The sequence below is a fragment of the Sander lucioperca genome, chromosome 21 (genome assembly GCF_008315115.2).
Source record: "Sander lucioperca isolate FBNREF2018 chromosome 21, SLUC_FBN_1.2, whole genome shotgun sequence".
NCBI classification, from domain to species: Eukaryota; Metazoa; Chordata; class Actinopteri; order Perciformes; family Percidae; genus Sander; species Sander lucioperca.
The window spans coordinates 26836088-26850091 of NC_050193.1; the positions used below are offsets into that span (position 1 = coordinate 26836088).

At 43.3% G+C, this 14004-nt stretch overlaps 1 pseudogene; it reads right to left on the reverse strand.

Annotated features, from left to right (window-relative positions):
• Nucleotides 1-9596, reverse strand: part of LOC118494155 — a 25486-nt pseudogene extending 15890 nt beyond the window's left edge.
• Nucleotides 9597-14004: the final 4408 nt, after the last annotated feature.

Consider the following 14004-nt stretch of genomic DNA (forward strand, 5'->3'; position numbering starts at 1 on the left):
GTAGTCCCTCGGCAGGTCAGTAACACAATAAAAATTCCATGCAAGTGAAATACAAAACATTAAAACATACAATTTTACAACCACAGTCACACCTAATTTAGTAGCTCTTTTTTTTTTTCTGAGTTGAGCGTAATACATTTTTTAGAGGAGGAGCGACAGCATTATGAATGATTTTAATAGTAAGCAAACATTTGAATGCATTATTAAATTTCCAAAATTTTAAATATTGTACTTAGTGATTATTTTGCAGTGGTGATATTGACGTGTTTTTTTTGTCATGGATCTTAAGGGCTGTTTTATATAATGATTGAAGTGGTCTTAAGGCTGTCTTACCTGCTTGAGACCAACTTGTCATGCAGTACAACAAGTGTGGAACAATCATTGCACGATATATTTATTCAAACTGTTGTTTTTGTCACGAGTACTTTAGCACAGAACGCAAATATTACGCGGCGATAAAGCGATGTCATTTTCCCCCGAAATGAGGTCGTTTTTTTCTGAGCCTTCGCGACACGAATAAAGACATCAACCAATCACGTTGTGTTTATTGAGGATCATCATACAACAACACGGAGGCTGCTGTCTAGACTACAGACTGAAAAGACTGCAAACTTTATTACTTCTTTCAACCTTGACAAAGACAGCGTTTACCAGAGACTCTCTTTCCGTTCTTACCTTTCACAATAAAAGCCCTAGACATACGTTACACTGGCTTCCAGAGGGACTCAAATTCATTGAATATTTCGCTAAAAGGAAACTCAATAAATAGCTTACAGTAGCTTAGTGCTAGCTTTTACTGCTTCGGGGGGGAGGCAGGGCTAGAGTCACCGGAGCTAATCCACCGTCGGTCCACTCAGCAGCCGGGGAAATAAGACGCGGTACACCTCTGGTGGTTTTGAGGAGCTGCAGCATGTATTTGTGCTCAAACTCTAGCTACTGTACAATCACTTTACCGCTGTGAGCGTCACAACTAACTATATGACTTTACTTTTGAGCCATTTCATTGGCTACCAGTGAGTGACGCTGGAGGTAGCCAAAGTTGACTTCAGTGTGGACTCGTGTTGACAGGTTGACTGTCAGGTTTTGACTGTGGAAACATGGAAACGTGAGAACGAGAGACGGCGTTTGAGTTATTTCGTTTTGAGAAGAGTTTTGTCATAATGTAAAAATTACACGGATTGACATGTCCAACTTAAGTTGCAGCTGTTGGACATTTAGTTTGGTGACAAAAGGAGTTTTTTTGAAGCACGCCATCTACACCGGAGCCACGTGTACATTACCGACCCAAAAACAAATGTGCGTCAACAACTTTTCTTAGATCTATTATCTGCTCTGGCTTTTCCAACATTTTAGACACAGATATGGTTAATAATAACGGTCCAAATATAAAGTGAAACTGCATATTTTTAATTGAAAAACATAACATTTTCTTGAGGGAGGAGCTCTAAACCCACCGCCAAATATGTGCACCTTAGGGCTCCTGCACACTGACACGCACGTCTCAGGCGCGGCTCTAGCGTGCATGCTAGAAATAGGACCGATGCCTATTTTCCACGCGACACGCCAGCGTGTTGGAAGCATTTCCAGACAACATAGAACACGAAAAGATGTTTATATGTCATGTAGACACAAATACATTTAATAAATGACATTTTGATGTTTGAAAGTCTCGAGGTTTTGACATAAATGCAGATATAAATGTCATTTAAAAAAATAATAATAAATAATTATCGATTTTTAAATGTGTCAACACAGAAGGAAATATTCTGGAGCCTATTTAGCCGTCAATACTGCCGACGTTGTCTTTGCTGTAATCAGATCAGTATATATTTATGTTTATGGAAACATCCGTGTGTCCAGACAAGGCTAGCAGCAGCAGCTCCGCGTCAGACACCTTTCTGGTGGAAAGACATAGAAAACACCACGTAACCGCCAGGCAACGGACACGCAACAGACACGCAACAGACACACAACAGACACGCCACGCAGCCGGCCTAAGTCTTCCACAAACAGAGAAAACACTGCAAAAGGTGCATTTATATGAACTAGGCTTTAGGAGCTTTCCATCTCTACTCTCCTCCCTGTTAAGTTGCATTCAGAGATCGTCTCTTTTTGACTGGCAAGATGGCGGCGGGCAGAAAAACCAGCAGCTACAGTGAGTTGTTAAAAACCTCTTTTTAGTAAACTCTGTGAACACAACCAATGTTCTCAATGCTGAGTTCATGTGTAGAGCCCCTGGTGATACTTGGAGCAAAGTTTCATGTTGTGTGGAGCCTTTTTAGTGGTTTAAAAATAGCTATTTTGATGTGATCATAGTAGTGTCCGTAGCTCTCCCGTGGGAAACTTACTGTTCAAATCTAAACGACAGAGCAATCTGCACATTTGACTCGTCACCTCACAGACTTGTGAAAAGAGAAAATGTCGTGTGCATGGCAAACGTCGGAGGAACAACACAACCCTGAGAGGAAACAATGAGGACAGATTAAAATGCTCACCCGGTCTTTGGTACTCTGATCTTCCTGGGTTTCTTGTCCTCCAGAATTCCATCTTGCTTTTTCCGTCGTTTTTTTATCACCCGTTCCTCGCCATCTTTCATCTTCTACAAAAACAAACGTGGCTTATTAAAAGGGTATGACAACAGTCGGTTTCAGAAACCTGACAGATTTGATTATGTAGTGTGTATAAAAACTACAGAGAAGCAAGAACCTACCTTGAAGCGATGATCCTCCGCGCCACCGTTTTCCCCCTCAGAGTCGGACGCCGCTCTGAACTGCAGCGTGCCCGTGTTGATGTAGAAGCCGCCATGTTTTGTGGTGAGCGAGGCCGGGACCAGCTCGTCGTACTGCAGCCGGGAGAGAAGTATAATTACTGTTAGTTTCTTCTACTACTGCGCTGTGCGCCAACCTTTTACCACGGTTTAGAAAAACCAACAAAATGTTCCCAAAGTTTACTGCACGATACTTAAAGCGTAACTCTCGCCATAATGCAACCTAGGGTCTTTTTGTGAATGTACCCGAGTCAAACTTTCGTTTAAAAGCATATTTAGGACGGAAGCACCACTTTTAAGATGTACTGTATTTTCATTTTTTGGGTCAAATGGCCTTTTGAATGGGAGTGCTAGGGACACTTTGATGCTAGCCTCAAAATATCTATTTTTAAACCACTAAGAAGGCTCGACACAACATGAGACTTTGCTCCAACTATCACCAGGAGCTCTACACCTTAACGAACGACTTGACAACATTGTTAGTGTTCACAGAGTTTTCTAAAAAGAAAGGTTTTAACAACTCACTGTAGCTCTTGTTCTTCCGGTCTCCGTCTATCGAGCCAGTCAGAAATAGTCGAGGGAGGAGAGTAAAGATGGAGAGCTCCTAAAGCTTAGTTCCATATAAATGCACGGATAATTCGTTGTTTTGTCGTTAATGAAACACAATATTGACCTTGTAGTTGAAAAAGGAGCCTCGTATAAGAATGACATTTCCTCCTATGGAGTCCGTTCATTCACATTCGGAGATCACCTATTTTGGACTGGGAAAATGGCGGATAGTGTAAACAACAACTGCTAACGTGAGTTTCTGAAAACCTTTCTTTTTAGCAAACTCTGAACACAACCAATGTTGTCAAGTCTTTGGTTAATGTGTAGAGCTCCTGGTGATACTTGGAGCAAAGTCTCATGTTGTGTCGAGCCTTCTTAGTGGTTTAAAAATAGATATTTTGAGGCTAGCATCAAAGTGCCCCTAGCACTCCCATTCAAAAGGCCATTTGACCCAAAAACTAAAATACGGTAAATCTTAAAAGTGGCGTTTCCGTCCTAAATATGCTTTTAAACGAAAGTTTGACTCGGGTACATTCACAAAAAGACCATAGGTTGCATTTTGGTGAGAGTTACGTTTTAAAAGGAATACGCCGACTTATTGGGACTTTGTCTTATTCCCCGTATCCTCCAGAGTTAGATAAGTCCATACATACCCTTCTCATCTCCGTGCATGGTGTAACTCTGTCTAACGCTCCCACCGCTAGCCTAGCTTAGCACAGATCCTGGAGGTAACCAGCTCCATCTAGCCTAGCTTAGCACAGATCCTGGAGGTAACTGGCTCCATCTAGCCTAGCTTAGCACAGATCCTGGAGGTAACCAACTCCATCTAGCCTAGCTTAGCACAGATCCTGGAGGTAACTGGCTCCATCTAGCCTAGCTTAGCACAGATCCTGGAGGTAACCGGCTCCATCTAGCCTAGCTTAGCACAGATCCTGGAGGTAACCGGCTCCATCTAGCCTAGCTTAGCACAGATCCTGGAGGTAACTGGCTCAATCTAGCCTAGCTTAGCACAGATCCTGGAGGTAACTGGCTCCATCTAGCCTACTGCTCCAATACGTGACAAAATAACACCAACATTTTCCTATTTACATGTTGTACAAGGTCACATGACACACAGCCATCTTCTAACTGTATACATACTGGGAACTATATTCTCAGAAGGCGAAGCACTGCTACTTCTGCTACTTGGGCGGAGTGATTAGCGCAGCACCTGAAAACCCCCGTTGTTACTCTCTGCTCCTCACCACGGGGCTTCTCAGGTACTGCGAGCAAATCACTCCGCCAAAGTAGCAGTGCTTGGCCTTCTGAGAATATAGTTCCCAGTATGTATACAGACAGACAGAGTTACAACACGCACGGAGATGAGAAGGGTATGTATGGACTTATCTAACTCTGGGGGATACGGGGAATAAGCTATAAGTCCCTATAAGTCGGCGTGTTCCTTTAACTTTATGCACTTCATCAGGGCATCTCTAAGTTAAATTTAAGACTTTCTAAGACGCTTTTAAAACCTCATAGGATGAAATTTATTGCCAACTTCACAGCCATATCATGGAAACTCTGTGTGGATTTTAAGCCAGAGAAAATAAGTATTTACCAAGTTAACGTTACCTGAATAAAAAAAAAAAAAACATTTTATTGATATTAAACATATTATTTATACTCATGTTCATATTTAACACAGAATTTCTTTATGAAGTGTGTTTGTACTTTACTAACAGCCGTAAAGTCTAGGCGATTTCTGGCTATTAAGAAATATATATAAACGACAAAATGTAAGTAATAAATAACGTGATGACTGCGTGTGCTTTGGTGAAAAGGGAACTCACGGCTTCTGAATTGTCTATGAAAGGGTCCGTCTCATCGTAACCGTAGCCGATGTCAATCAGATCCTGCATCCTGTCCTTTTTCTTCTTCTTCGGGACACCGCCCTGCAGACAGAGGGAACACACACACGACCATTTCAAATATATAATATACACACACACACACACAGCGTTTCACTACCTTTGTGGGGACCCGTCATTGACATAATGCATTCTCTAGCCCCTTACCCTAACCTTAACCATCACAACTAAAGGCCTAACCTTAACCCTTACCCTCATCCTAACCATAACCTAATTCTAACCCTAAAACCAAGTCTTAACCCTCAAACAGACCTTTAAAGTTGTGGGGTCCAGCATGTTGGCCCCACAAAGCTGTCGGGACCCCACAAGTATACTGGACTCCCGGTTTTTGGACCCCACGAATATAGTGAAAAACACACACACACACACACACACACACACACACACACACACACACTAAGGCTGTAACGATGCATGTATCAACTCTAACACTCACATATTTGTTCTCAAACTTCTTGGCCAGCTCTTCTACCTCCCGTCGCTCCCGGTCGTCGTCAGCAAAGGGGTCGCTGGGGTCCAGAGGGGGGGCCAGGCCTTTAGGGACTGTTGAACCTGCTGCATGCTTTACCTGAGAGGTAAAATGGCAAAGGAATGAAATGGGAGGAAGTAGGGCTGGGTTAAAGGAATCGATTCTCAATCAGTTAAAAATGATATCTTTGTCAGAATGATCAGTTATCGATTGATAAAAATCCAGAAATGGATCTTTTAGTACAAGCCTTTTCCCTAAGGATTTTAGGTAAAAAGGACTTTAGGGATCATTATTAATGTAAACATCCTGGTGAATTATAAACATATCTGAGGGTCGCTTCTCGCTTGCACAATGTACAGCAGAAGTTTCCTGAGAATATTTTATATCCAAGCTGAATGTGTAACTGAAATGTTCCTAACCTCATTGATATCGGCTCGGAAATGTAATCGGTTCGGGACTTGTGAATGGGAATTTGCTAGCCTGTGAAAACCCTGACCAACTTCCGGTAACTTTGAGATTTGCTCTGAAAGTCCGTCTGGCCAAGAGCCCATTCAAGCCCATTTCCAATGTTTCCAAATCGAGGCACCAATCACAACCGTTGAGGCGGGCTTTACACGATGACGATAGCGCAGCGACGGCGAGCAGCTTCTTGTTTACATTCAACATGACGGCCACTGAAGCGCAGCAACCCGTTGATGCCGCTGTCGCTGCTACGTCACCCGGATCGTTGCTCTGATGGTTGAAGGGCTATCCAATTGCGTACAGAGGCGTTTGAGCGGCGTTCGTTGGTGACGCCCCTTTGGAAATGAGCTGTGAATGAAGCTTCCCCAGACACCCCCCTCTCAGTTACAGCTGAGAAGGGTCTGGTGTCAACCAGGCTAGGGATTTGCGATACCCAGCCCTATTGTTTATTGGCTCACTGCCTTATTATCTCACATGTGCACAATTAACAACTTATGGCGCTTTTCCATTACATGGTACCTGCTCGACTCGCCTCGACTCTACTCTCCAAGTCCCTGGTACCTGCTAACAGGTACTTTTTTTAGTACCTCCTCAGTCGAGGTTCCCAGCAAGCTGAGGCGAGCCGAAAAGGTGACGTGAAAGCGACAGAGGGGGGTGTCCTGAACAAACCCGCTATTTTTAAACAGTTTAGCCAGCTGTGTGTTTTTTTGCTGCCTCCAGCTTCTTTAGAAACTAAATGTGTCTTCTGGCAACAACACACCTTCCACGTTCTGTGTCGCGTTAGGTCACGGTAGTTTACAGCGGCGCCACTTGTTTTACAGTTCTGCGGAGGCTCCAGCAGAGCTAACGCCATAGCCTACGTACACACACACATGCTGGCTCGACGCACACACCAGCGCACAAGTATAAACATCAGGCCACTTACACAGGCTACAGAGAAAGCTCTGTGTGGAGCCTCCACAGAACTGTAAAACAAACTCATACAAGCTCATAGCTCAAGTTATACTTGTGTGCTGGTGTGTGCGTCGAGCCGACAGCCACACTGAGGCGGGACTAAAATCTGCAATGGAAAACAGACGCACAGTGTGTCGAGTAGAGTCGAGCAGGTACCATGTAATGGAAAAACGCCATTATTTAAGTGACATCTCGGCCTCAGGGATGCCAGGTAAGGCCCCTCCCGTTCTCCTGAGACAGGTAGGAAAGATTGTTGTACCACCTCAGACCTCAGGTGGTCTGGGACAGGTCTGCTTTCTGTCCCCAGAGTCACAACTAAACAGGTGGCGGGAGCAGTGTTCAGGTTTTATGCTCCACATATCTGGAATAAACTCCCAGAAAACTGCAGGTCTGCCGCAGCTCTTTTAAATCAAGGCTGAAGACCTTCTTTTTAATGCTGCCTTTCTTTAAATAATTGTTCATTTCTTATACTGCACTGTAACTTTTATTCTTGTATTTTATCTGTTTTAGATTTTTTTTGGTTGTTTTTAACTGCTCTTTGGGGTTTATTGTAAGACTTCTGAATTGCCCTGTTGCTGTGTTAGAATATTTACATTATCAAAAAGGATAGACAGAACCACTGAAGTTATAATAAAGTTTTGTTCACTTGCAAGTAGAGTCAGTTTACAGTACTCACAGCACAAGTACAGAAAGTGACTAACGTAAGCCTCAAACAGTAGCTTATTTATTTGTGAAATACAATCATAACAGAATTTGATGTCATCAATTGTCCATCTTGTCAGTTTAGATGTTGTCTCCTCTATCTGGTCAGACTCAATGGCGTCCCCTTTATCTGGTTAGAGAGATGTATGTTCTGTCCTCGAGCTCCGGTCAAGATAGACAATGACTCCATGTTATCTTGTGTGAACAATAGGGGTGGTACGGTTCATGAAAAAACATGCAAAACGCTCGATTTGCATGTCTGGGTTCGGAGCGTGTGTGTCGCACGGTTCGTCAGTACACTGTTAATGTGCACTAACCACTTACTGCCGTAGTGCCCACATAACATGGAGTCAAGATAGACAATGACTCCATGTTATCTTGTGTGAACAAGTAGTGTTATGTTTTCTTATGCAAAAATAGTTTAATTTAACAGAGAGAGAGAGAAGGCAGGAGGCTGCAGTCCATCAGGACTAAAACCTCACGCCAAAACAACAGTTTCTTCCTGGCTGCAGCTGGACTCATCAACATGTCCCGGGACCCCCACTGGCAGACTCTAAATCCCTCCAACAGTCACTACACAGTACATTAACATCCATCCTGGGCTCTCTTATCCCTGACCACTGGCATATTATATAATTGTGAACTTTGCACACCACACTGCCTTCTTTTCCTTCCTAAACGGTTATATTGTACACACGTTATAGTCTTTGACATATTTTTAGTGCAATATTTCTATTCTATTGTTACTATATTTGTGTTTTTGACTGTTGCACTTATTTGCTCTATGGTTTATTCCCTTTTTACATGTTTATTGTAAGCACCAAACACACCAAGGCAAGTGAAAAACTTACTTTGGCAATACATCTCATTCTGATTCACATCGTGGTGTCTACTGTGTGTCTCTACTCTCTACTAACCTGTCCAGACTTTGGCCCAGGGTTATGTATATACTTTACACCCCACTCCATGTGTACTGTCTTGATATTATGTCGTATTTGTATATTTGTATGTTTTTATATTATGTTGATATGTGCCCTATATGTATGCTGTTGTCTCTATGTATAGTATGTGCCTATATTACTATTGTCTATTGAATGTTTACAACTACATGCCTATTTGTTGAATATGCAAATAGACAGTTAACACCTACCGAAGTCAAATTCCTTGTGTATGTATGTGAGTACACTTGGCCAATAAAAACTGATTCTGATAATAAATAATAAATATTGCGCAAAATAATAACAGTTATTCACTGGCTAACTGGCTTGTTAACACCACTAGTGCACCAACATATTTGAGAGTGACATCACAGCCTCACCAAGCAAACAATGAATGCAGCACTTGTGAAGTGATGCAGGTTAGGCCGCTCCTGTTCACATCATGGTGCCTGCTGTGTGTCTCCTCTCTCCTAACTAACCTGAGTGAGAGTTGTGTTGACCAGCTCGCCGTAGTTGAACTCGGAGGACCCCCGATCATTCGGCTCGGCTAGCGGGAGGTTGAGGCGGACGGTTGGCTTCCATCCTCCGTCTCGCATCGCCTCCTTTCGGGTTAACGTTCCCAAACAAGCCGCCGTTGCCGCCGCTGCTGCCGCCACCACCTCCTGACCCGACCGCCGCGGCACTTCCACCTCCATCTTTCCCAAAGTGAGGTCGACCACGGCCTCGTCTTCGCGGCGACGTTTCTTGCTGGACTCCGAGCTCGGCGGCGAGGTGCTGAAGGATGAGATGGTGATGAACGGCACTTTCCTCGGCTCTGCCATTTGTTTTACGTTCTACGTACCAACGGCTGTGCACCGCGAAACGGGCAGCTAGCTAAGCTGGAGATGGTCGACAAGTGGAGCTAGCTAGTAGCTCTGCTAGCTAGCTATCTCCTCAGAATGAGTGCCGCGACGATTTATCTCCTTTCAGCCCGTATTATCCATATAGTATTATCCCTGGCAGAGCCCCCGTCCCATACGAAGGACTTAAACAGTGAGAAATAGCTTGTTTTAAGCGCTTCCATGTCGCCGATGTTAGCTACCGCAAGGAGGATTCTGAAGTAGCCATCTTGATCATTATATCATTATCAGTGGCTGGGCGTGCGTATGAAAAGAAAGCGGAAGCCGGGGAGGAACAGGGGACAGCGTTCGTCCATGGCTGAGCTGGAACACGCCCCTGACACACACGCGCGAATGTGGAGGAGATGATTGTTCTTTACAGGCGGGATGTCTGGACCGTGACGCATCTCTACTGTTACTACAGTTAGGAATTAGACGTGTGATGTGTTTTTTCCCCTTGTAAAATCCGGGAAAACAGACGCATTACATTCCCACCTAAGATAAAGAGCTGCGCTTCAAAAGTACGAGTGAACTTCAACTTTGTAATGACCTACGAGGACAAATACACAGAATTTAAATCCGGCTTATGTTGACTTTTCGTTATCTGTACTACACTGACCACAGATTCTGTCAAAGTATACTTTATTATCCCAGAGTTGGGAAATAGTTTGGTCAAAGTGCAGCACATTAGACCAGGGTTCAAATTAGCACCATTTACCAGCCAAATGCTGGTAAAATATGCAAGTGGCTGGTAGATTTGCTTCAGTCAACAGCCAAAAAAACAATGGTACTCTATTAAAGTGGCTGGTCAAATTTGAACATTCACTAGCCATTGGCTGGTGGACGAAAAAGTTAATTTTGAACCCTGATTTAGACCTGTGTGGTGTTTAGGTCTGTGGGACCGTTTTCAATGTTTGCTAAAGAAGAATTATGCTATTTATTATTTCTCTAACTCAAACTCATTGCCTTGGCTATTTCAATGACTGCACACGGTACAACCCCCCTACACATTATTTATGGTTTATTTGATAGGGACAGTGTATTTATGAACATTATTGTATAAAAACAGCATGTAAATATGCCAGACTAGTTAAAATAATACTTTCCATCTGCAGTCCTAGGCAGGTAACATAGGACTAACAGCGACACCAGCAGTCATCCACATACATTAAAAAGGTCAAAACATAAAAGTGACACTGACAAAACAAAATACATGATGCATGACACATGACAAGACCTTATTCATCCACTCATATACGCATTCAATTTACCAGTGAAGTGTCTGGGTAAAGAAATGTGGACTGTTAAAAGTGAGTGCATCTCTATCCATATGAGGTGTTTAAGTGTATTAATGTAGGTGCTATGAAACTATTTAGTCTTTCTGCACCTGCTATTCCCACAAAGTTACACAATTATACATTCAAGCTCTTTCACCTCATTCTAAGAAGAAGCACCAATAATGATCAAAATCTTGTTTCTAATACCTTTTTATGATGGAATTCTTGTTATCTCACAAAAACGACAATGATCATATGATCATAAATGTGATCTCACAGGGGGTAATGGCAAATATGAACCATAAAGGATGTACATATCATGGGTTATTGAGCTAAAGTGAACATCTGTTAGTATTTTACATAAATTGTTATGGCTGTATTGCTTTAAAAGCCTAATAATGTGACTGGGAACATTGGCTGTGTAACAGCAATATGATCACACCACACAAGGGTTAAGACACACAGGCATAATGTAGGTACCCCCCCCATTAAGGAATACATAGTTAGGTATGAACATACCTCACACGCCTTCCCCCACTTACATTCAGTCAATCAAATCAATCAATCAATCAGTAGCAGGCTTGAAACACACAGGCCTAAGGCAACAATCCCAATTAATTAAAAACAATAAAAGAAAACAACCAGTGTTGCAAGAGTAGACAATATAATATTATCTTGTCTTGTGTCTTTCATAAAAGTCTAATAGCAGAGGGGGACAAATGGCACGCTAACCATTGGTTTTAATTGACCTGTGCAGCGCTACTGTTGCCACGATTGCTGAGTTGGAACCTCATTACATACATGACATGTCATTTAGTGCGCTTTATCCAAAGCGACTTACAATTGCTAGTATACGTAGAGGTTGCACACTTGGAGCAACTAGGGGTTAAGTGTTTGTAGGACACCATTGGTTGATCTATCACAGTGGGAATCAAAACAAGATCTCCCACACCAAAGGATGGGTCATACCTACTGCGCCATCACCACCACAGTTTGCAATATGAACACTGCAAGGAGAAAGTAGGGGTGGAGGACGACACCAAAAACCTAAATCATTTTTAGTTGATATTGATGTGGAAAAGAAGGAAAATGGTTCTAACATGCTCTTTGATGTGTGGTGAATGTCACCAGGAGTAATTTATATAGTTCTATTTCATAGTGATCATTATCGTCAACACATGTTTATTAAAGAAAAGATAGAAAAATAAATATGTGTGTGTGCTGTAAGTGGTAGAAAAAATGAAATCAGAAGCGGCTAATCGGTATCCGGATGGTCTACTGCCTTCTCTATAACATCTGCCATTCGATGAGAGACTGATGGCTACATCAATCATTTTGCTCGCTGTCTTTACAAACCTGCGCATTATCTTGGTCGTGTTGTCCCAAATACGCAGACTAAGTCACGGGACAGTCCGCGCGGACGGCCTTGTGAAGGTTTGTAAAAAACAACAATCTAACATAATGCAGTCCACCTGAAGTAGCTACGACTACGTAAAAAGACATCCGCTGTTGTACTTTTGTTACCTTAGATCGGACTACATTATAGTGCTGTGGCCTTGGCCGCCATCAAGTTGTCAAACTCACTTCAGAGGGCCACACTGCAAATACTAACTCACATCATAGGGCCAGCACGTTAGTAATCAATGCATTGGTTCTATCGAAAAAGTCAGCATCTTTACTGTATTAGAGCGTATGGATATCTCAGATCGCTTATCACGTACAGTGACAGTGCGTGACCAAACATGCCGCCCAAACAAAGCCAAGAAAACAGGCGCCAACACACGCCCCTTTCGTGTGCACCTACAATTGATCATGCGGCCTGCGTTTGACCGTGGCTACCTCTTCTGTACACGTCAAAACAGTAGTATCTCAATTAAGTTTAAATTTTCTTAACACAGAAAGAAAAGACAGTTAACAAGCGATAAAAAACATTGCACCGAAAAAAGCAGTTATGTGAAAATATACCTTGATTCCTGCTCAATAGCCTGTAGGTTATAGTTCCCCCGGCTCACGTTAGTTTGGAAAGTTACTACTGAAATATTACCATAATCCGTAAATAGAAACATATTTAGTACACAGCAAACGGCAATTTCATACACTAAAAGTATACAATTATTGTGCAGTCACTATAAGTATATTTTTTTAATTATTATTTGGGCTTTTCCAACTAATGACAGGACAGGTAGGTGAGAAAGGGGAGAAGAGAGGGAGGAAAGACATGAAGGAAAATCATCACAGTTGGCCTAACCATGGACATATGCGTCGAGGCATAAACCATCAGTATATATGTATACTGATTGTTATCATGCACAGGCGGCTGGTTACTAGGTTCCAATATGGAAAACTAACCGCTATGCCACTAATTCTTCCCTCTGTAAAAGACGTTAAATGAACAAAATACAAACTGTTTAAAGAAAAACATAATTTAACTAATTTTCTTGCACTAGTTGATCTGTTTGTCATGCAGGTGTGGTAGTGTGTGTGTGTGTGAGTGTGTGTCTGTGTGTAGTGGTGTGTGTGTGGTGTGTGTGTGTGTGTAGTGTGGGGGTGTGGGTAGGTGGGCGGGGTGTGGAGGGTGTGTGGTGTGTGCGGCTAGGTGGTGTGTGGTTGAGTGGTTGTGTGAGTGTGTGTGTGTGTGTGTGTGTGGGTAGGTGGGGGTGGGTGGGAATGTGTGTGGGTGTGTGTGTGTGTGTGTGGGTTGGGGAGCGGTGGCGCGGTGGGCTGGTGGTGTGTGGTGTGTAGGGCGTAGGTGGGGGGGGTGGTGTGGGTGGTTGGTGTGTGTGGGTTGTGGTATGTGGGTACGGGACGGGCGTGTGTGTGGGTGTGTGTGTGTGTGTGGTGTCTGTGTGTGTGTTGGTGGTGTGTAGGTGGGGGGTGTGTGTGTGGTGTGTGTTGTGTGTGTGTTGGTGGGTTGTGTGGTGTGTGTGTGGGTAGGTGGGAGGGTGTTGTGTGTGATGTGGGTGGGTGTGTGTGTGTGTGTGTGTGTGGTGTGTGGAGTGTGTGTGTGTGTGTGGGTAGGTGGTTGGGTGGGGTGGGTTGTGTGGTTGGTGTGGGTGTGGGTAGGTGGGGGGGGGTTGGGTGTGTGTGTGTGTTGTGGGTAG